Source organism: Peromyscus maniculatus, chromosome 9 (assembly GCF_049852395.1).
Source record: "Peromyscus maniculatus bairdii isolate BWxNUB_F1_BW_parent chromosome 9, HU_Pman_BW_mat_3.1, whole genome shotgun sequence".
NCBI classification, from domain to species: domain Eukaryota; kingdom Metazoa; phylum Chordata; class Mammalia; order Rodentia; family Cricetidae; genus Peromyscus; species Peromyscus maniculatus.
The window spans coordinates 70,596,435-70,612,386 of NC_134860.1; the positions used below are offsets into that span (position 1 = coordinate 70,596,435).

At 41.2% G+C, this 15,952-nt stretch overlaps 1 protein-coding gene across 9 annotated transcripts in view; it reads right to left on the bottom strand.

Moving 5' to 3' along the window:
* Positions 1–15,952, bottom strand: part of Fndc3a (fibronectin type III domain containing 3A) — a 155,102-nt gene that overhangs the window by 79,599 nt on the left and 59,551 nt on the right. The gene's annotated exons all lie outside the window — the stretch shown is intronic.

Genomic DNA, 15,952 nt, shown 5'->3' on the forward strand with positions numbered 1-15,952 from the left:
GTCTTATAAAAAATTTAAAGCTGGAGATAGTAACTAACATCTAATCCCAGCACTTTGGAGCCCGAAGCAGAAGGACTGCTAAAAATTCTAGGCCAGCTTGGGTTATGCTGTAAGATCCCATCAGAGAGAGAGAAAGCGATTCAGACAGACAGACAGGCAGGCAGGCAGACAGGCAGACAGGCAGACAAGCAGGCAGGAAGACAATAAAACCTCCACAAAGCTGGGTATATTGAACATGCCTGTAATTCTAGCATTTGGATGTGGAAGCAGAAGGATAAGGAGTTTAAGGTCATCCCTAGCTATATATCAAATTCAACTTGGGCTACAGGCAATCCTGGGCCCACCCCTAATTTAGAATATTGATACTTATGTTATTAAAATAAATTTAAGATATGATCAATTAGCACAATTATGAATACATAAAGTGTTAAGACGTGGTAGAAACTATTCAATCTAATCAACTGGCTCATCTTTTACATAAAGTAAAATTATGGTCAGAATTGATTAATTTTCTAAGCCAATAGAATTCCAACATTTTAAACTTGTGAAAAGCTTTAAGGCATCAATTCCAAACGCTCACTCAAAAGAAATGAACATAAGCCAGGCATGGTGGCTCATGAATGTAACCTTGGCACCTGGGAGGCAGAAGCAGGAGAACTGCTGGGAGTATTGAGGCTAACCTGTGCTATACAGTGAGGTCTAGGCTAGCCTGGGATACAGAGTATGATCTTGCCTCAAAACAAAACAAGCAAAAAACCCCACAGGAGACCCAAAATGTTCAGGTAGATGCGAAGCTCCCAGGTGATCAGCCCCTTTGTACAAACAGTGCTACAGAGACAGATGGACACAGAACTGACCACTTCTCACCTTCTGAAAGCTTCAACTACAGTTCTTTATTTGGGGATTAAATTTGTTTTCTTTCTTAGGCTTCTCACTTGCTTGTTTTCAAGCACAGGCCAACTTGCTCTCAGACCTGTGCCTTTAACACACCATGAAACCTTTCACAAAATCTGTTGTTGGAGTTTTACTGTTGTGAATTTAGGGAAAGTTATAGTTTATGCTTCTACCTATAGTAACTGCACAAAAAGTTATGACTACAATATACAATGGACAGTTGACTGGTGACAAATGTCAGGGGTATTTTAAATAGCAAAACCATAATATTCCTAACCATGAGATGACACAGGGATGATCCAAGGAAATCAGAGTAACCCACCGTAGGTCCTACTTGCACAGCAGCTCTCCAGTCCTTCCCCTCCCTCACTGAGCTATGCTGGGAGGAGAAAGCTTCAAGCAGGTTTTAAAGAGATAAGTATGGGGATTCAGTCTAGAACATGAGTAGGAGCCCCAAGATCTGCAGATGAAAGGACTCACTCCGAGGAAGAGATTAAAGGAATAGAGCCCTTCCAAGCACATAACCCAACACTGGATTTCAGATCTCAGAGGTCAGTTTGCTCAGTCTGGGAGACTTGTAAATATGTTCTGCAAAGGAGATGGCCAAATATAAGAGTCAGCTAACTGGGAGAAAGGGTGGCTACATGCTTATTACCCAGAACATACAGCAGGGGGTAAAATAGCACTTGGTTCAGACAAATCTCTTCTCTTCAAAACCCACTGTCATGGAAGAAGACTCAGGATCTGCTACTAGAATAAGGAGGGCATGAACAGAAAAGTAATGATAACAGAAACAGCAAAGAAGAGAGGAAAAATAGGCACAGAAAGGTTGCCGACAATGGCCATATGCGAACAACAGCTATGTTAATTTCTTGAGGTGACCGAGTAACCCCCCACTGGAGAACAGGAAGGCACACCAGCCACAGTGCTGTTCAGTAATTGCTGGTCAAGTCATTGGGAATGGTTTATTGCCACTGAACTGCTGGGTAAGACTCAGGACCCTGGTCAGGAAGCCAAGGCAGAGGATGGTGGGAAAGCCAGTCTGGGTTACACAGCAAGACACTGCTGCAAAAGCAAAGCACCACGCTCTGGGTGATCACGGCTCTCGGCTTCCCTGAGCAAGGAGAGTTGGAGGACTCAAAGGTGATACCGCTCAACAAACCTGCGTTGACCTCAACACTTTTCTATACATGGAAGATGATCTGTAAGAAGATAGCAATTTTAAATGCTCTTCATCCAGGTAATATCTACAGCCCACCATTTACATACTTAAATGAATATTTTCACACTCAATCTGAACTGGTACTCCTACGAAGATGTCAAGGCTCTAGAATACTCCCAAGTATAACAAGTGCATTTGTGAGATGCAATGATTAGCAAAGCAAACAAGTACAGTAGTATACTTAAAGGTGGTTAGCAAGGACTGCAGAGATGGCTCAGCAGTCAAGGGCACTGCTGCTCCTCCAAAGGATCCAAGTTCAGTTCCCAGCACCTGTATCTGCTGACTCACAAAAATTGTCAGCTCCAGCTCCAGAGGTTATTACACTCTTCTGGCCTCCACAGGCACCTGTACCCACGTATGTACGTACACACACACACACAACAAATAAACAAACAAACAAATAAATGAATAAATAAATAAATCTTAAGAAATGTTTTCAAAGTTAATTTAATCTATCAACAGAATACTATTTTTTTTCTTAATCAGATAATCAGATGAAGGGATAATATCTTTTTTTTTTTTTTTTTTTTTTTTTTTTTCAAGACAGAGTTTTTCTGTGTAACAGCCCCTGGCTGTCTTGGAACTTGATTTGCAGACAAGCTGGAATTCACTTGCCTGCCTCTACTGCCTCCTGAGTGCTAGGATTAAAGGTGTACACCACCATGCCCAGGTGATAATTTCTATTTTTAAGCAAAATGGAAGATAGCATTTCTTGGACTCTTGAGGTAAGCAGGATTTCACATGCCAATAAAGCCAGCATCACTGTTTGTGTCCCTGTAAGATTCAGACATCTTGGTGGACATTTCTCTCTTGCGTGCTTATTAATGGACAGTCAGTGTTAGTAAGTTATTAACTCAGTCTGCTTATGGGTGTTCTATGAGCAATAATCATTCAGAATATACCTTCACACAGTATATTGTTGAATTTAAGGTTCTCATTCAGAGTGCGTATTCCCATAATTAACTAAAGAGGTCTCAGTCTAATTAAAGAGTTTATTCTGGAATCAAAGAATCTTTAGTTATGATAAACACAAGAATCTATCTAGTCAAACTTGCTTTTCTTTCTTTCTTTCCTTTTCTTTCTTTCTTTTCTTCTTCTTCTATTTTTTTTTTTTTTTATGGTTTTTTGAGACAAGGTTTCTCTGTGTAGCTTTGGGCCTGTCCTGGATCTCGCTTTGTAGACCAGGCTGGCCTCAAACTCACAGAGATCCACCTGTCTCTGCCTCCCAAGTGCTGGGATTAAAGGCGTGTGCCGCCACCGCCTGGCCAAACTTGCTTTTCTCTAAGAACTGCTTTTATAGTACCATCCAAGCAGAACACAAACACAAAAAACAGGGAGGATCCGGTGTAACTGTAATAAACGACTCCATTTATATTCATCTGGAATGGCTGGACAGTCTTCCCTGAGTCAAAAATCTACCTCCTTACACTGACTCATCTCTCACAAAGTACAGAAAACAGTTCATTCAAAGTCAGTTCTCTTTTCTATGTTTCATGAGTCTCTGTAGTCAAATAAAAATTATCTCATGTTCCTATGTTCTCCTGGCTTAAGTTTCTTGGGAAAATCCCAATTTGTTAATACTTTTTTTCAAATATGTTAACATGACATTATTTAACCTGCATAGATCATCTGTCTTGAATTTACACTTCTATTTTGTACTCTAAGACTTCATTCATTTTTCTTTTGAAAATGAGATTCAACAAGATGACTCATTTCATTCTAGGCCTGCTAAAATAAGCAATTTCTATTTATAAAGTTAAGTCTTCCTCTCTTGCACTAGAGTAGACACTGTCAAGTGCTGTGCTGGCACTGTCTCTCCAGCTCCTCTGTGTATGTGAGTCACCTCTGTGTGGTGCAGAGCTTCCCTCCTACACACGTCAATAACCTAGTAGGCGCTGGTGAGCAGTAGCCCGACTCTGGCTGCAGAAGTGGTATCTGCACTAAAGCAAACATGTACTGGGTTTAGTAGAGAAGGATCAAGAGTACAATCATGGCCTGAAGAGGAGGACTTCCTACCTCACTGTGTGCCTTTAAAGTCATCACACTAGGTTCTCATTATCGACCTCGGGACAGCTCTTGCACATGGATTGTCTTCAGTCTATGTTAGGCTACTCTTCTACATAAATAGTCTCCCCACTCTTGGAGCTCTGCTTTGTCACCCTCCATAGTGTTAATGGTGCTTTCGTCATGCTCAGGGCTCGCCCTTCCCCAAACACTGTTTAAGAATTTCACAACAGAATACAAGAAATTGTAGTCAAATCTGGGCCCCACTCCCTTCCCCCCAACTCCTCCTAGTCCCCCTCCCATCACTTTTCCTTCTCAACTTCATGTACTATTTCTCAAATACAGTGAGTTCACTGGGTGCTGCCAATACATGTGTGGAAGTAGGGCTGCCCATCAAAACATGAGCAGCCTGACAGGGGTTGCCTGTAGAGGAAAATGATTCCTAATCTCCCTCTCCCTGCAGCCATCGACTGACAACAGCCCCTCAGCTCCAGGTGTGACTCCAGTAGCCCTTTCCCGACCCATGATCAGATGCTGGCTGACTTGATCTTGTGCTAATCTTGTGCATACAGTCATAGCTGCTGCGAGTGCATGTGTGCAATGGCCCTGCCAGGTCCGGACAACAATTTCACAGCAGTATTCTACTCTCTCTAGCTCTTATTGTGTTTCAGCTCTCCCAGTGTTTCTTGAGAGTTGCACTAATACATGGGTACTGGTTTAAGGATACGTATTTATGAAGAAATTTAATAATATGTCCACTTAGCAGAATAATAGTAGATTCTCCCATAGGGCCTATAAACTACTTAGCCATTGATTCGTGGCCCAGTTAACACTCTTAGGTATGCAGTCCATCTTGTCAAGTGGTTCTTGAGTCCAATCAGGAAGAAGCTGGTTACCCTGGTAACAGTCATGCTAGTACTGCATCAATAGTTATACCTTGTTTACAGGGTTCACATCTGGGTAAGAGTACTGATTAACATCCCTCCCCTTCCCTCCCTTCCCCTCCCCCATGCATCACACTTTCTGGCACTATGAAAGTCAGCCAGTTGAATGAAGCTTCCAGGTAAGTATCAGCTTCATTTTTCCATGTCCTATGACTTAAGTATATAGTGTCTTCAGGGTCTTACCATCAATTTCTGGAAAGTAACCAAACTTCTCAGGTTCAAACCCCACAAACTATTCTACCTCTTTCCTAAGGGTACCCTCCTCACCTCTGTAGACTCTGACTGTAGGAGACAGCCTTCCTGTGTGAACTCCCTCCTCACTCTGCTGGGACTCTGACTTCCTGCATTTGGCTAACAGCCTGTGTGATGTGTTCCTTACTAAACCTACATTCTGAACCTCACACTATAGCTACTACCACCCTATCCCTCCCAACAGTGCTATCTGTTACTCTGTCTGGCCAGACAGCCTTGAACTGTTAGGAAGAACAGGAAATCTTAAATCCCTTTTTGATTAACAGACAGACAAGTTAGCTTCAAAAAGAGTCTTAAGTAACATATTCCTTTATAGTTCACTTAACTTAAAATATCAAATGGTAGAACTTAATCATTGGTTAAATTTTATCCTGTTATTTTTTAATTTCTCTCTTCAACATGATTTTTTAAAAAATTGACATTTATTTAATGCCATGAATTATCTTTTCAGATTTCTGATATTTAAAAATTTCAAAAATATGTCCTTTATTTTTGCCAAAGCTATTAATTTAAAATACTCAGAGAGAGGGCACCAGAAAATACTTTTGGGTAACACACATGACAAAAAACGGTGTAATGACAATAACCTGGTAACTTTATTTTACTTTCCCAGAAATACGCATAAAGATCCATTAAAAACACTTAAGAAACTAAAGAGCTCTTACTTATCTTTGTCTTTTACTAAACAGTGAAAGAAAGAATGAAAAAAATAAATTTTGAATGAAATGAAATTGGGGCGTGTGTGTGTGTGTGTGTGTGTGTGTGTGTGTGTGTGTGTGTGTATTCTATGTATGCTTCTGTATATTTATATAATGATAGAATAATTAAATTAAATCTGGTTAATCTAGGATTAACATAACGAGGAATAATATACCTGGTCTAGATCTTGACTTTAGTAGTTCCATAGCATACCCAAAAAGATATGGCCCACTGAGAAAGTTAAGGAGGTAATTAAAAATTCCAAGAATCAAATAAAAACGATAGTGCAACTAACAGACAAAGTTATATTAACATCATAGCTGATGAAGAAAAAGGTCTTTGACAACATCCTAAAAGAGAAATCATGGGAAGGGATACAGCTCAACATAGTAAAGGCTAGCTACAATGAACCCTGTTCTAGTCTGTTGTCTGCTGTGATAAACACCATGACCAAAAGCAACCTGGAAAGGAAATGGTTTATTTTGTATTTCAGCTTACAGTCCATCATGAAGTCAGTACAGAACTCGAGGCAGAAACTGAAGCAGAGACCATGGAAAAGTGATGCTTTCTGGCTTGCTCTCCTATGGTTTGCTCAGTCTGCTTTCTTATACCACCCAGGACCATATACCAAGGACCATGGTTGACATTGGGCTAGGCCCTCCTCCCACATCAATCATTAAACAAGAAAATACCCTGCAGACTCACTTACATGCAATCTGGTGGAAGCAGTTTCCCAATGACACTCCTAGATAACTCTAGCTTGTGTGAAGTTGACAAAAAACAAAACAAAAACTAAGTAGGGCAGTCAACATTATATCAAATGAGAGAAAGCTAAAAGAATTTGCTCTAAAGGACAGAGTGCCCCTCCCCTTATTATACTGTTCAACATCTTCACTAGGGTAAATAGAAGGTATACAAAGAAGAAAGGAAGTAACCAAAGCACCTCTATTTGCAAACATGATCCTCTACTCAAAAGACCCTAAAAATGCAATCAGAAAATTCTCAGATCTGATAAACACTTTCAGGAAAGTAGTGAGGTAACAATCAACATCCAAAACCCAGCATCTAAGGTATGTGCTAACAACGACACAGCAGAAAATAAAGAGTATCTCATGCATATGCCAATTATGACACAGCAGAAAATAAGGAGAAAATAGATTCAATAATATAAAACACTTGAAGAATAAGCCTTATCAAGGGGTGAATGTTATCTACAAGAATGAATTTTAAATACTGAAGACAGAAATAGAAGAAGACACTAAAAGAAAGATGCTCCGTTGTGGTTTGAATGAGGAATGTCCTCCACAGGCTCCTGTATTTATACATTTTATCACCAGCTAATTCAGATGTCTTGAAAGGCTCTCTGCTTCCTGTGTGCATGTAAAATGTGATAAGCTAGCTCCCTGTTCTGCCACCATGCCCTCCCTGACTGCTGTTATGTCTTCTCCACCATGATGGACTCATCCTCTAGAACTGGAAGCCAAATAAGCCTGTTGCTCCCTAACATACTTTTGTCAGGATGTTCTATCCCAGAGACAACAAAGTACCTAACACAGAAACGGTACCAAGAAGTGGGGTTGCTGTCTAATAAATCTGACAATGTGGCTTTTATGTCTTTGGGCTACTCTGCAGAAGTATTTAAAATTCTGGGATGGAAAAGCACTGAGAGCTATGGGCACAGCTTAAGGCCCAGCTCATGATGTTCCAGAGGGGATCAAAACCTGCACAAGAGGCTGTTTGTGAGATGCTTTAGTTAAGCAAAAATCTAGCTGTACGCTATCCATGTCCTAAGAATTTGTGTGAGTGTGAATTAAAAAGCTGCTGTGGGATGGTCTGTATGTCAAATCTGTTGCTCTGATTGGTTAATAAATAAAACACTGATTGGACAGTGGCTAGGCAGGAAGTATAGGTGGGACTAACAGAGAGGAGAAAAGAAAGAACAGGAAGGCAAAAGGGAGACACTGCCAGCTGCCACCATTACAAGCAGCATGTGAAGACGCCGGTAAGCCACAAGCCATGTGGCAAGGTATAGATTTATGGAAATGGATTAATTTAAGCTATAAGAACAGTTAGCAAGAAGCCTGCCACAACCATACAGTTTGTAAGCAATATAAGTCTCTGTGTTTACTTGGTTGGGTCTGAGCGGCTGTGGGACTGGCGGGTGAGAGAGATTTGTCCTGACTGTGGGCAAGGCAGGAAAACTCTAGCTACAAAAAGCAATAGACTAAACTGACAGAAGAAGTTCCCAGACAGTATAACATTGAGCCTGCAGCATGGTTATTACTGGTTATTCTTGTGCAAAATTAAAAAAGAAAAAAAGAAAAAAAAAGGGGGGACAAAAATAAATTTAAAATGTACAGTCTGGAGAGGAAAAGAGCACTAGAAGTTTAAGATTACAGACAAAGTATGAGCTAGAAGAAGTAGTCATCCTAAAGTGACTGGTGCCAGGACAGAGCAGCCTCTGGCTCTGAACTAGAATAGGGATGGCACCCTGAGGGCAACGCCCCACACAGCTGAACCACCAACGTGGAAGGAAAGAACCAAACAACTTGTCTGCTCTCAGAAAGCAAATGCCTAATGGAGATTTAAATCACTTTCAGCTTACAAAAGCTCCAAAGGGGCAGAGTTTTAAAGACAAGAAAGATGTAAGATTGGGCGGGGGGGGGGGGGGGGGGGGGGGGGGGAGGATCATGGGTTCTTCCTCCAGAGAGTTGCAGAGGTGCGACAACATGTGACTGGGTCTGAGTCTCCACAAGGAGTCGCTGCAAGGAGGCCTTCAGAGGCCACTGGTTTAAGTTATGTAAACAAAGTCTGGGTTGTGATGGATACTTTAGAATGTATTTTGTTGTTGTTCGTTTTTTTTGTGTGTGTTTTTTTGTTTGTTTGTTTGTTTTTTGGTTTTTTGAGACAGGGTTTCTCTGTGTAGCTTTGCGCCTTTCCTGGAACTCACTTGGTAGCCCAGGCTGGCCCCAAACTCACAGAGATCCACCTGGCTCTGTCTCCCGAGTGCTAGGATTGAAGGCGTGCGCCACCACTGCCCGGCTGATACTCCAGAATGTTAAAGGTAGCAGAGCCATGAGAAGTCTCCCAAGGAGGGCTGAACACAGGGAGTGGAAACAGCCTGAGAGAGCTGGAGGGGCAGAGCCACCTAAACTCTCTGGAACTGAAGCCCTAGATATTGGATATCAAACTACAGGGTTTAGTGTCCCTATTATGTATGTCCTCAGTATGCCCCTATTCCTCCCTTTGGGAACAGGAATGTATATCCTGTGCCACTGTATGTCAGACGTATATAACTGACATTTTGTTTGCTTATTAGTGTGTTTGTTTTTTTCAAATTTTATGGGAGGGGGCTGTGTCACAGTTAACAGATTACCTTGACTCTTAGAGGAGATCCTGCACTTGGGACTTTTGAACAGTGTCTGAACTGTCAAAAGAATATGACAGCTTTTGAAGTTGGACCCAATATATTTTGCATCATATGATGGTCATGAGCCTATGGCAGCTCATGTGTAGTAAGAATTAACACTGTGAAAATGGCTACATGACCAAAGCAATATATAGCCTCAATGCATTCCCCATCAAAATTTCAATGACATTCTGGGCCAATGAGGTAGGTCAGTGGGCAAAGGTGTTGCTGTGCAAGCCTGGGCCCGGTGATGACCTGAGTTAAACTCCTTTAATGCCCTAGAACTGACTCTACAAAATTGTCCTTTGATCCCCATATACTGCAGAACATGTGCATACTGCACACATAATAAATAAAAGTTTTAAAAATTCCAACGACATTTTTCAGAGAACTAGGGAATTCACATGGAAACACAAAAGGAACCAAATCTCCAAAACAATCCTTAGCAGAGAGAGCAATGTTAAAGATACAACAGAACCCAATCCTTAATCTTATCATAGAGCCATGAGAACAAGAATAGCATAAAACAGACATGTAGACCAAGAGACTAGAATAGAGGACCCAGATATAAACCCATTCAGTTACAGCTACCTACTTCTGAAGAAAAGTTTTCAAAAATGAAAATTGTAGAAAGACAACTTCTTTAATAAAAATTGAATTTCCTCATGTACAAGAATAAAACTAGACCCATCTTTCAACTTATATAAAAATTAGTTCATGATGAATCAAAGGGGTGTGTAGATGGAGTAGCAGTGAAGAGAACTTTTGCTCTTCCAGAGGATCCAGGTTCAGTTCCCAGCACTCACATTGAATGGCTCACAACAACCTGTACTTCCAGCTCCAGGGGATCCAATATCATCTTTTGGTGTCTACAAGCACATGGCATACAGGCAAACAGACACATACACAGTAAAAAAATAAAAACTTTAATGAAACTGCTAGAAGAAAGCATGCAAAGCAGTTTAAAACATAGTTATAGATAAAGAAGTTCTAAAAAGGACTCTGGGCTGCCTAGGTTTATGTCAACTTGACACAAGCTAGAGTCACCCGAGAGACAGGAGCCTCAAATGAAAACAGGGGGAAAGCCTCCATAGGACCCTGCTGTAGGCATGCCTGTAGAGCATTTTCTTAAGTAGTGCTTGATGGGAGAGGGCCCAGCCCATGGTGGGTGGTGCCATCCCTGGGCTGGTGTTCCTGGGTTCTATAAGAAAACAGGCTCAGCAAGCCATGGAGAGCAAGCCAGTGAGCAGCTCCCCTCCATGGCCTCTGCATCAGCTCCTGCTCCAGGTTCCTGCCCTGCTTCCTGTCTTGATTTTTTCAATGATGGATTATGACATGAAAGAACCCTCACACATTACTGCTGGGAAGGCAAGCAGGCACACCTGCTGTAGCAATCAGTATAGAGGACTATACTGAGAACTAAAATTGAGGGCTGCTGAGACAGTTCAGCAAGCAAAGGTGCTTACAACATTTGATAACACGACTTTGGTTGACAGAACCCACATGGTGGAAGGAGAGAACACTCCTTCAAACTGTCTTCTGACTTCCACATGTGTGTTGTGGCACACTCATAGTTACCCACACACACAACACACACACACACACACACACACACACACACACACACACACACACACAAATAAACAAATATTTTTAAAACCCTAAACTTAGAAATACTATATGTTCTAACTCACACCATTCCTGATTATGCTCAAAAGATTCTAAATCATCACACCAAAGATACAACTGCATATTGGTATTTATCATTACTGTAATTTTGCTACTGTTATGAATCCTAATGTTGTGATGACCCTCACCCATAAAATTATTTTCGTTGCTACTTCATAACTGTAACTTTGTTACTGTTATGAATTGTAATATAAATATTTTTGGAGATAGAGGTTTGCCTATGAAGTAGCAACGAAAATAATTTTATGGTTGGGAGTGAGTACAATATATGGAACTGTCTTAAAGGGTCACAGCATTAGGAAGGTTGGGAACCAGTGATCTAAGCCAATGCAGCACAGGTCCAATCAGGGAGTATAAGTAAAACCAACTAATAAACAGAAGGATAAACTGGAGAGCAGTCATCAGGGACTGCCTTTGCCCGAAGATCAAAGGGACAGCAGCATCAGGAAAGCCAGGAGAGTGCTCAGAAAGCTCAGCATGAGCTACCTGTACATGCACTTGTAATCTCAGCACTGGCAGCTGAGTCAGGACAAGCAGATTGTCTCCAGCTTTCCAACATTAACTCCCCTCGAGGGTTTGGCCACATCCTCCAAATGAAGTTCAAGTTCTCAGCATGATGTATGAGCCATTTCAAGAACCATGCCATTTCAGCTCCATCTCCAGTTGTACTCCCCTTTACACAACATTTTAGCAATTCTAGTCTCCGTGGTTACTCAAACAATTCAAGTCACTCTTTACTTCTGTTTTTGAATACTGTTGCCTCTGTGTCTAAAATACCTCAAAGGTTCTTTGTCTATCTTGCCAACTGCTAGTCTCCTTAAAGACAGCTCATGTGTCTGGGAAGAACGTTCTCTGTTCTAACTGTTACATGACTCTTGTCGTATGTTCTTGTAACACCACATGCACTAAATGGGCTCTCTATCTATACTGATAGAACTGTTCACTTTTTCTTTCCTTAACTAATAAACTGGTTTGTTTTGTTTTGTTTTCAGTGCTAGGGTCCAACTCAGGACCTTGTTGGGCAAATGCTCTACCACTAAGCTACATCCCTAGCTTTATTACATTATGGTCTTAAAAGACAGTAACTATGTCTTGATTTTCCCCCAAATTCCCAGGGACTAGCACAGTATACTTGAGGAGATTTAATAAACTCACAAGGAAAACATGATTAGTTATTTTTTCCCTCCACAGAAGTGTGATATGGTAGAAATGGTACTGCATTAAGCTCTCTCCATAAATACCTCACAGATTATGAACCTTCAAATCAAAGATGGTGATAATTTAGATCTCTACAGTTCTTTCTATGAATTCTTGTTAGGTAGTAAACTTCCTACGGAAGTAATTAAAACACTCATTTATGCTAGATCTACCTCATTCCTTACGTGCTCCTAGAGATTTGCTATTGTGAGAACAGTAAAGGCCACAAGGAATCTGTTTTTCCTCTAAGCTTCACCGCCCTGATTCTCCTCCCTTGAGACTTTCTCTTGGTGCCTGCTTCTCTCTTGTTGCTGTTCTTTCTCCTATCTACAGGCCAGTCTAGGAAGAGTCTTGCCAAATGACAGACCCTTCTGATGGTTAGATGGGAGGAGATGAGATCGAGTACCAAATAAGCTTTTCTTCCTGTGGTCACCTCCGCAAACCAGTCTTCGATCTCTACTATTCCTTTTACCTATATACCTGATGTCTTAGTTACCATTTCTATTGCTGCGGTGAAACACCGTGACCAGAAGCAAGTTGAAGAGAAATGGGTTTATTTGGCTTATGCTTCCCAGTCACTGCTCATCACTGAAGGAAGTCAGAACAAGAACTCAAAAAGGGCAGGAACCTGGAGGCAGGAGCTGATTCAGAGGCAAGGAAGGTGTGGCTTACTGGCTTGCTCAGCCTGCATTTTATATAGAACCCAGGACCACCAGCTCAGGGGTGGCTCCACGCACAACAGGCTCGCCCCTTCCATATCAATCACTAATTAAGAAAATGCCCTACAGCTGGATCTTATGGAGCCATTTCCTCAGTTGAAGTTCCCTCCTTTCAGACAACTTTGGCTTGTGTCAAGTTGACATAAAACTAGCCAGCAAGCCTGCTAATTCTGGATAGATGAAAACATACAAAAAGGAGAGAGCTTTTACTGTCTGGTTCTCTTTATTCTTTTTCCCTCATTAAAAAAAAAATCTACCCAGTAATTTTAAAACAAAGTTTCCATTTTTATTACCTATGATATAGAGAAAGGACTGTTTTCCAGGGAAGCACAGAAATGTGTCCTTGTACAGAATGCTCATGTGGGAGTTAGCTCCCATTAGGGTCTGGTGATCACTGAGGCAGACTGTACACAGCTCTTCTGGACCTGCAGGACGGTGTCACTGCGAGATATTAAAATCAACTGAAATGAGTTAAGAAGAGACAACTTACAGGTTGCAGTCACAAACGAACTCTTAAAATATAACCTGTTTATCATTCAGGGTCTGGCTATAACTAGGATTAGCAGTCCTTGTGTTTTAAAATATAATAAAAATAATCGATCTTCATCTACTAATGTATTGGGGAAATAAATGCCATGTTCATTAAAATGCTTCCTTGATAAATAATATTTACAGACAATAATTTGAAAGGCATACAAGTAAGCTAAGATGTGTGATCAGAAATTTATATTCAATGTGGGTCTTAGTGAAAACATAAAATTCTATTGAAAAAAAGTTAGTAAAGAAGGCAACCCCACCCCCTCTCTGTTTATACATTCTCTTGCCTAGATCCTTTTAAGAGCATAACTTCTTAATTGTGCATCACCTCAACAGCTGCTTCAATTGTTTAAACTGACTTAGAAAATTTCTAACCCATGTAAGCTTTCAAGTTTTATTTGTGATTACTGGGTTAGTTATTTTTCTAGAGAGAGTTTTCAAAGATTCAACAGCAGAGCCAGGCTAAGGACAGTGAAAGGAGAGGGGCACTGAGAATCCTGGTTTGCCTGTGGCCGCCATGGTTGATATTAATCAGTGTATGCACAAGTCCTTCACCCTCAAAGGTATTACATTTGGATGATCAAGAATGTGGTGACTCACCTCCATGGATTCTTTAAATTAAAGCCATGACTATTAGAAGTCCAAGAACCAAAAGGGATACAAAGAAATGTAAAAAATATATATCCAAAGTGTTCAGGTCTTAGTTGAAAAGATGGAATAAGCATTTTCAAATTAAACATAAGCATACATAATTTCAAATACAACTGAAAAAGATGTTGCACACAGGTTGTACTTGGTAAGTCAGCTTCTCAACAGTTGACAGTTAACAACTACAGCACTCACTACCTCCACTTACTGGGTACCTTTGAGGTGCCAGGTCCAGTTTAAAGTATAACATATGCTTACTAGTTAATGCGGTGGTTTGAATGAAAATGGCCCCCACAGGCCCATAGGGAGTGGCACGAGGCCTTGTTGGAGGAAGTGTGTCACTAGGGGGTGGGCTTTGAGGTCTCAGATGCTTAAGCCACACCCAGTGTCTCACTCTCTTCCTGCTGCCTGCTGTTCTGGATGTAGAACACTCAGCTACCTCTCCAGCACCATGTCTGACTGCGTGCAGCCATGTCTCCTGCCAAGACGATAATGACTAAACTCCTGAACGGTAAACCAGCCCAAGTCAAAGAGTTACCATGGTCATGGTGTCTCTTCCCATCAACAGAAACCCTAAACTAAGAACAGTTAAGTCCTAATATTGATGGTCACAAGAGATACTGATAAGAAATGTACTTACTGAGCTTAGGTAACCTGTAGAACCTTGTCACAAGCTACTAAGAAACAGCTAATGTATCTATTGGATAAAGGGGACATCTGTCCCACGACTCTCTGCTTGTCTCTGGCTTTGGTGGCCAGCTTCGGCTACTGAATTTAAACAAGTCAAAGACCTAAGTCTTCATATGGCACCTATCCCAACCCTTTTTGTACAAATCTCCCCTTTTTATGATACTAGTGACAATGACTGAAAGGGCCACTGTAAACAGTAACTTTTCTATTGCCCTCATTTTCATATATAAACACAATTCTCATCAACTGGAGGTGGTTTTGTTCCTCAGAGAGTATTTGGTGAGTCTATTTGTCATATGTCACCAAGGGTAAGAAGAAAGGCTAGCAGGTAGAAGACAAAGCCTCTTACCAAACCCACTACAATTCATGGGATGGCTCCCAACAGCTGAGAAACATCCAGTCCACAAGTGCTAAGGTGATATCCAGTAAAGAAAGATTACAGCACATCTGGCAGAACATCTGAGCTGAGTTTACAGCAGCCAGTGTGAGCAGCCTTGAGTGTGGGGACAGGTGGTAACTTCTAGATATGGGAACTCCTGCTGCCAGGACAAGACAGGTTTGAGATGTAGTTAACAAGCAGACTTAAAAGCCTGGGTGCAGGTGGGTGGGGGGTGGGGGTGGTAATATTGTGTTTCTGGGTAGTGATGGCACACGCCTTTCATCTCAGCACTCAGAAGGCAGAGACAGGTGGATCTCTGTGAATTTAAGGCCAGCCTGGTCTACAGTGTAAGTCAAGGACAGCTAGGACTGCCCAAAAAAATCCTGTCTCTAAGATAAAAAGAGGAAAAAAAAAAAAAACAGCTGAGGGAATCAACCCTGAAGGGGAGTAAAAATAAGATCAGAAAGCAGAACTGAACTATTGAAGACTGAAGGACCTGGCTAGATTCACTTACACTTTTTGATTTAAAAAAAAATGAACACAAGAGAATTTTATATTCAGACCAATCAGGAAATGAGAAAGAGGGAGGGTGTAATTAGAATTCTACTGCAATTGTTACATGACTGAGGACTCAGAATTTGTGAAGGTGACAAAGGGAAAAACCACAAG